This window comes from Coffea arabica, chromosome 8c (assembly GCF_036785885.1).
Source record: "Coffea arabica cultivar ET-39 chromosome 8c, Coffea Arabica ET-39 HiFi, whole genome shotgun sequence".
Lineage (NCBI taxonomy): Eukaryota > Viridiplantae > Streptophyta > Magnoliopsida > Gentianales > Rubiaceae > Coffea > Coffea arabica.
Genome location: NC_092325.1, coordinates 36,931,026 through 36,940,280, shown reverse-complemented (window position 1 = coordinate 36,940,280; position 9,255 = coordinate 36,931,026).

Below are 9,255 nucleotides of genomic sequence, written 5' to 3'. Positions count from 1 at the left end.
CTCAGCCATCATCGTTTAAAAACCACATACTCATAGTTATCGTCGCTTTTTGACGCGAAAGTCAACACTTGTGGTGAAGACTCCCGGTTACTAGGCAATGATACTAGCGGAGTATAGCCTAATACTATTCATAAATAAGCACCAAATTAAAATTAATAATCACACATACCCGCTTCATTTCTTAAATATGGAGAACTAAGATTAATAGCTGAACCAATTTGCATAAAAAATGCTAGACAAATATTTACAATACTTAGAAAAGTTAACCAAAAAGTGCAAAAGTCACAAAATCTCAAATATTCATCAAAGAGATACCCTTAAACTCAACCATGTCATACTCAACACCTTAAAGTGTAAAATCTTAGCAATAGAAAAATTTGAAACATCCAACCATCGTTTATTAGGAATAATCACAAATAAGCACAAAGATAGGCAAAAATTGGACAAAATTCAACAAAGTCAAACAAAAATTCCAACAAAAATGCCTACACTTGCACTTTTTCAATAAAATGCCAATATACTACTCCCCCCACACCTAAATCTTGCATTGCCCTCAATGTAAGCAAAGAAAGAGCAAAACAGAGATATTGGGGCAACGACACTTCCCTTAAAACGGAGGAGGGCGGCTGGTTGCTGGGGGCGCAGTCGCGGCGGGCAGCGACGCGATGGGCGGCGGCAGTCCTTGGCTCTGGTGTGGGGCGGCGGCAGACAGCAAGAAAAAGGAAGAAGAAGAAGGAGAAAAAGAAAGAAAAGGAAGAAGAAAGAAGAAAGAAAGAAAAAGAAAAGAAAGAAGAAGAAGAAAAGAGTAGGGTTCCGTGTCTTTTTCATTTCAAAAATTTTTTTTTTTTACGAGAAACCCAGTCTTAGGCGTGGGCACGCTCAACTGCTATAGAGTCCGCAGATCCTGAACGAAAAGTCCTTCCCCTCAGGCGTGACCACCTGGCGTGGGCACGTCTAACTGCTATAGAGTCCGCAGATCCTGAACGAAAAGTTCTTCCCCTCAGGCGTGACCACCTGGCGTGGGCACGTCTAACTGCTAATTTCCTGCCACCAAACATCAAACTATTAATTGACACTAACACTTAACTAAAACTTCAAAAATGCATGAAAACTGAAACAAATAGTCTTGGGTTGCCTCCCAAGTAGCGCTTTTCTTTAATGTTTTTGGCTAGACATTTTCATGTGTATTCATGGAGGATAAAATCTTGTGGCTCGTTTCAATACTTCATCTTCTATGTAATCCTGATAGCCCTCATAAATAGAGTAATTCTTGGGCATACGAGCTACGGGCTTCCATGGACTAGTAAATGGCACCAAACAAACAAGTGATGATCTTAAATATTCACTCACTCCTCCATCAAGAGCACTTATTGGTTCGAGATATTTTGCCATCATGACTCTTAATTTATTCCTGACATGAAATTCAAAATCGTCTGATATAATAAAATCAATCTCACTAACAGGAATTAAAGAATAAGAGTCAGGAAAATATTGATCAAGGAATGGAGGAGATGTCATCGCATTTGGAGATTGTTCACTGGATTCATTCACTTGAACCATTTGATGTTGGGGTCTCAATTCTTGCTCTTCAATTTTCTTTTCAACTACATCTTTAGATTCTTCTTCTTGAGACTCTTGCAGTACCATGTCATTTGTCAGAATAATTGCACTCTCATCTTCCTCATGGTCGATAATAGTCGGTGAGGGCAATTCTTCATAAACTGGAGAAATCAATTTGCTCGTTTTAAATGCCCATTCAAGCCTTGCTTCTTTCATCTCTTTACTCATCCTTTGTGTCTTCTGTTGAAGTTGATGTACCTCCTGTTGAATTTGATATGTGTTAGTAGCTATTAATTCAACTATTTTTTCAAGAGACATACCTGACATGGATGACGGTTCTTGAGACTCATACTGCTGAAAATTCATTGGCCATGTTGTATAATTATAACTGAAGTTATCCCACCATCCTTGATCATACCCATTTGGATTAGGGTTATACCACGTTTGAGACCATGGTGAAAAATCTCCATAATTATTGAGTGGGACACTCAGATTATCTTGATATTCGGGGCACATACCGGTCGAATGATCCCTGGCATAACAAATTTCACAGGTTGCAGCAGCCATTCTTTCTCTAATAGAGTTTAGTGCCTCTAAATATGCAAACTTAGAAAAAAAATCAGTCTCATTGCCTTCTTCGGAAACAAAATCCAGTAAATCACCAAAATACGGAGTGTTAGAAGCCATAAACTATATAATAAAAAAAATAAGAGAAATAAATTAAAAATGAAAACAAGGTGAACTAAAAAAGAAACAAATTAATTTGACACCAGTCCCCGGCAGCGGCCCCAAAAATTGGCAGGTCGCCGAACCTGTGCAATAATAAATACCTACTCGAGAAAAATACAGATTTTGTATATAGCGGTGAGTAGGGTCGAATCCACAAGGATTGGGGATAATTCGTTTCTTCTAGAGTCCAAAGTATGGGGGGTTTTTTTGGATCAAATACTAACTAAATAAATTAACTGCAGAAAATAATTGATTAAGAGAAATAACTAAGAGAAACTCTAGCCAAGGGTACACTTCAGAAATGGGTCAGGCACTGATCCTCGATTCACAGATAATTCCAACATTTATTAATAGATTAGTTATAGTTGTCATGCACGCGATAAACAACCAACCTTTCCTAAATTTTTCGATAGTTAAGGTACAACCGTTAACTATTTTCCTAACCCAAAAACAACCCTAGATACGACCGTAGGATTTAATTTCTAGATTGCATTAATAATTAGAAAGGCCTAATCCTAACTAACAAACATGCTACGAGGGTTTGTTTAAGCTAGATCGTATGTTCCCCTGACATAAACCCAATTACGCCAGTTGCTACTGAGATAGGGATAACGAACAATTACGGATTCAATTACCCCTAACTAGCAAAATAGCCTACGTGAATAATTAAATATTGCGCATCTATTCAATCATAAACGATAACTATAACAACAATTAAAAGCAGAAAACATACGAATACCAATAAATGGAGGAAGCAGTTAAAATAGTTTAGATCTCACAGTAATTGTTGAACCAAATCTTCAGTTTCCCTTGACTAGAAGTAAGAGGTTAGCCCTCCATTAATGGAGAACAACCATGCGAAAAAGCTATCTGAAGCTTACAAAATTGTTCCTGGCCAAGTTCTGTCCAAGGAAGAAAAGTAAAAGACGAAAATCAAAATCCAAGCAATTGTCCTCCCCAAGGTCGGCTAAAAAGGAAAAGTACAAAGACCTAAGTCCCAGCCGAATTGTTCCTCCCGAATTTGTTGCTGCCTTCAACTCTTAATCACGCGGGATCCAGCTTCCCTTTTCCTATTTTCTCGGTCGGCTAAAGGAGCAAAATCAAGACCAATTACAATGCTATTTTGTTTCTAGTCCAAATTAGCCAAAGTCCAAATACAAAGGTCCACCACCGTGGCTTTCTCTTGATGGTCCCCACGTAGCAAATCCAAACAGAAATTCATGCCAAGCCAAGTAGACCTATTAGGAGTCTAATACTTCCCTCTTTTTCCTTTTGGTAGCCACGAAATTGAAGGAATTGATTTTCCTAATTTTTAACTTTTTAAAACCAAATAGACTTCCTCCTAATCTTCTGTCAATAATCCACGTAGACTCCATTTTGAATTAGAAAACTCTTGAAAAATCACATTTTTTATCTCTTTTTGCTCCACCTTCCTGCAATTAGTACCGAATACCAAATATAAGTAGAATCAATCAATTAAAATAATATTTGGCTAAAATCTAGGTAAAAATAATTATAAATTTAGCAACAAATTATGACCTGTCACTTGTTTTTGTTAATTTGATGCATTACATTCTCTTAACTATGGCTTTATTTTAGTGCTTACGTTAATTTTCCCTTTCTTCTTGTTCTTTGAAGGTAAATTAACATCAGTTTTACTACTCCTTTAATCCTTATTTCTTTGCTGGTTTATCTGTTTTAACGACTAATGGGGAAAATATTCTAATGAAATCCTTTTAAGCTTACTAGTATCAAAAATAAGACGTCAAGTATTATCTTGTACTCTTATGCTCCTTTCGGGGTGATTTCATTAAACAAGGGATTATCAAACTTCGCGTTCCATTTAATATCCCGGGTGGTTGTCAGCCAATAAAATCATATTCTATGTGTAGTGCTTTTTACCCCACCTCTTTTGTGGAAGAACAATATGTAGTGCTTCCCCCCTCGTTCTTTCCCTTGTCGCTGAAAGCTTGTACCTCAGGAGGAAGATAAACTTGGTTGCACTTAGTTTTAAATTAAGGTAAATTATTTTTTATTCCCCTGTAATTTGATGTTTTATTACATAACCCTTCTATAGTTTAAAAATCTAAGTATAATTTTCTCATAATATGGGTTAATGTGTTATTATTAGTTTTTTCGTTAAAACTAACGGTTAATAGTAAAAAGTCAAAGTCAATCTAATAAATTTATAAATTTACCCTTTCATTATTTTTTTCCCTCCAAACATAAAAAGAAGAAATTGAAATAAAAATAGATAAATAAAAAATAGAAAATACCATTAAAGATTTGGTTTAAAAACCTATAACGACATTTGTAGTAAAAAAAGATTTGGTATTTTTTTATTACTTAGTTATTTGTTTTATATTTCCCTTCCATCTTTTTTGTTTCTTATTTATTTTTTTTTATTTTTCTTCCATCTCTTTTGTATTTGGAGAAAATTAACATTTCGTTGGCCCAAGTATAAGTTTTCAAAATTGTTTTTTCTCTTCCGAAAAAAAAGAGAGAAAGAAAGGGAAAAAAAAGTAATGAAAGGGTGAATTTGTCAATGTATTAATTTGACTTTGACATTTTGCTATTGATAGTTAGTTTTAACGGGTAAAAATAATGATAACCTTTTAACCCAAATCATAAGGAGGGACGTATATAAGTTTTTAAACCATAAAGAGATTATGTAGTAAAGTACCAAACCACAGAAGGGTAAAAGGTAATTTATTCTTTAACTTTTTTTTTTTTTTTAGGTGTGTCCCGTAGGGTTGGCAGCTTTAACTAATATATATATGAGAATCTTAGTGCTTTGAAAAGATTTTTAACCCGTTTGGTAACATTTCATATGTTTCTTTTCCTTTTTTTTTTTTTTCTTATTAGCTCTCTCAATTTGAGAGGTTTTTTTTTGAAACTCGATATATTGTAATCAGCAAATGGCCAAAATAGCTACTAAACTATTCAAAATGGCTCGATTTGATCGTCCAACTTTTTTTTAGTTGCCAAAAAGGTCACTCAGCTGACAAAAAACAAGCCTTAAGTGCAAATTTTCGGGGGCAAAAATGTCCTTTTAGTCACACAACCCTTCCTTCTCATCCCCTCCTTCCATCTCAACACCCCTTGTCCATTTTTCCAGTTTCTTGCTTCTCTTGCTCTCCACTGATGAATGCTTATAACGTGTTCTTAGAGGTTTGGAGTAGGAGTACGTGGACACAATCATCCAAGAAACGCGAATGAAAGCAATGCTTCATTATTGTTATTATTTAACTCTTTCCTTGTATCAAGATCATCACCGCCATCATCATCATCTTCTTCTTTGTCTTCTAGTGTGATATCAGGCTGTGATAATGCTTATTGGTCCGTAACTTGGCCCTTGATGGCATTATTTGCAATGGGCTCCACCCTCTTTGCCTGATTTTTTGATAGATCTCAACCTCTTTTTTTCTATTTTTGCTCATTTAATTTTAGCTTGACAGAACACAGCAGTCGAGAGATGTCTTTTTGCTCCACCTCTCTTCTTAGCTATGATTTCTTCATAACCCGGCTCGGGGAAGGAGGGAGAGGAGGGAATGGGGGATCGGGGGAGACGAAGGGAGGGGCGGGGAGGAGAAAGGAGGGAAGAGAGTGCGGTGGAGGAGGAGGAGGAGGAGGAGAAGAGATAAAAGGAGAGAATGATGTCGTTGGTGCTTTTCTTATTAATAATTACATTTACCTTCGATAAATTTTGGTCGCCATGCAGATTAATCCCTAAAATTTGGGTTTTTCCTTAAAGAAAAATTATGTCAATTAGAATTGGACATTTGTATCCTTGAGAACCTGTAATAGTTGGTCAAAGTTTGCTTTTTTCCTTTTTTTTTTTCAGTTGATTTACCGACTAAACCGTCCTAACGAATTGAGTGATTTTTTTTTTTTATCACAAAAATGTTGAGAAATTAAACTGTGCCATTTTGAATAGTTTAACGATCATTCTGGCCATTTAGTCTAAGTATAAAACAAAACTTCAAAACGGAAGTTGATGAGTGAAAGCAACTCCAATCTCAAAAGTCAGTGACTAAGGCAGCATCCTTATGAAGCTGCTAACAGCCATGACTGGGAAATATTGCAGATGGCAGTAAATGAGAACGCAACAGTAGTGTAAAAGGGATCTCAGCATCAGCATTTTCGTGCACGAAAGCCATAAAGATTTTTTTGGGTTCGTTCACTATACTCTCATAATTAAAAAAAAAAAAAAATTCATTCCTTTCATTGTTGACTTCAAGTTCGAGTTGAACAGAATTTACAAGGCCGAATGTCTTGTGTTAACTTTTCCTGCATTTGAAGGGCCTTGCTCTGTTCACAATACCGTAAACATGAATACAAGAAGAACAAGTGTTTTGCTATTTATGAATACGGTTTGACAGACAGACGTTCAATGAACACTCGTTAAAAGGGGTTTTATGGAAAAAAAAATATAGTTGATTTAGGAAATTGTGTTAAATGAATGCGGTGCTATGATCGTGTGTAATCGCATGGTAAATTAATTTATAATTTAGATGTATTAACGAGTAATTACCGACACTTAATAAAAAAATCCTTCCGATTATAATAGAAAGGGACCGTCAACAACTATAAAATTCCCCTGAGGTATACACGATACCAATGATACAAGAACGAAGATAATAATAATGATAATTTTAGACAAACACAAGTTTGATTGATTATAAGTTGATTACTTTTAAATTGTTATCAAGATTGACTTTCATCATATATAATGTATTATTACGCAACATGTTGACTTGAGCGGAGGGCGCGTCCCGCCTAATCCGGTCATTTTTATTTATTTATTTTTTTTAATTTACCAAACAGGGTTTACTTTAGGTCCCTTTGGCTGTTGGGAAAAATATGGCCTTTTTCATTTAAACACTAGGTTTTTGGAGTTGTTCTAATTCATTGATACGTACATTTATTCTTTCTCTATCTTTCTTTCGTTTCTTTTTTTCCACAAACAGATCTGTATTCTTTTAATGTGTCATAGAATATCTCTTCGACTATATTATTTTTTTTTTCTGACATTTGAGTTACATTAGGTTGGACCTTAGTTAAAGCAATAAATTCTATTAATACTTCATCAAAAACTTAAAGTTTTTCCCTCTTTCTAGAAGTCAAATTCTTTTTTTTTTTATATACATTTTTTTGGCGGATTTGTTGAATATTTTGGTGTGATTACATAGGTCGAAACATCATCAAATTCTGTGGCTGGCATAAAAAATTACAAAATTTAAAAAAAAAATTATCGTGAAAGTTCACCTGGCATGCTTAGCATGAACTCAGCTTTTAAAAAAAGGGTTTACCAAGTCAAATCACAAAATCAACTAGTACTAGAAGACAAACTTTCTCAATTTGGCACCCCCAAAAAAAAAAAAAAATTCTCATTTTGAGTCATCGACTACAAGAGGGCACAACAATGGTGTGGAATATGGACACACTAATTAGTTTCATCACTCGAGAGAGTTTTGTAATTGTACACAAAAGTATATAAAGAGTAGGGGTGTGAATTTAAGAGTCAAATATCCACTTCTTTCTACTGATTGGCTTGTTGTACCAAAAAGTAAAGTGCAATCTCTTCACTTTAAATGATCTTTAAACGGGTAAATTATCTCAAATTTTTCTAAGGTATTTTAATCGTTAATTTTTAGCCCCGTATTTATTTTAAATCTCAAATTAGTCGTCAATAATAAAAAATATCAACTTTTAATTCGCCGATCCATTTCCATCATTAAAACTAGTGGATGTAAGGGCAAAATTTGATAGATTTAACTCCATAAAGATGGAAGGTAGGCTATAGGGGATTTTTGATAGAAATAAACTGAATTATCAAAATTTAACGCTTTTTATTATTGAAATACCAGAAGTTGTTGATGTTTGGTAAAATTACAGGTATAAATTCATACATGAGATATCTGAAAGTGAGAAACTAAAAATATGGTTAAAATTACTACATGTTTTAAAGATTATGCCACATTTATACCAATTTTCACTCTATTAATATGAGCATTAAATTTATTGAAAATTTATCACCTTATTACTTTTCAGATGTATAAATCTGGAAAATTATGTTATGTGTCGCTATTACTATATATGTAATTTAGAAGATAAGTCACTATCCTTAATCAAATTTTAATTTTTTTTTTCAAAAATTGAAGTATAATATATCAAAAGTTCATTACATGTTTTATATGGTCAATCGAAAAGTACAAATATTTTTTAGTCTATGTTGTTTGAAATGTATGAAAAATAGAATGTTTATATTATATGTATAAATGTGTATTATATAGGCATAATATGAGTATTTACCTAGAAATGATGATATACAGCTTGAAATCTGATTTTTTAATGTGAAATAGTAGTCATAAATTCTAAAAGTTAAAGTTATGTAGTGCTCAAATATATCCCTAACATAAGTATAAATCCTAAAAACTAGCATTAATCCCTGTGCTATGCACTGGACTTACATATTTATTAAAAAATCATTAAAATTTTATAATAAATTATTCAACATTATTCTATTAATGAAAAACTATCTCAATCGTATAGAATTAAATGCAATTTCATATGAAATGCATTGTAAGGGTTGGGAAAGATATACAAAAATTAATTATTGTTTGGATTTCTGATTCTTATTGAAAGATGTAGGTGCTTTTCACACCAATTAATCTTCAAAACATGTTGCATTGATGGAGGATCTAGTGACTGAATTGTACTTTAAGGAGTTGGATAATAAACATGAAAGCATGATCTTTGCAGGATTGCACATATTAAAGTAATATTATGCTACACTTTTCCTGAAGTAAAAAAAAAAAAATTGTAAGAATATAAGATGTATGCTGTAGAATAGTGACAATTGATTTTTATATGACAGAAATTATCTTTAGTTTCAACTCTTTTAAACAAGCTGAATGGCAATAGAGGATCATTTCTGCTTGTTTATCATAAAGTTTAAGTTGT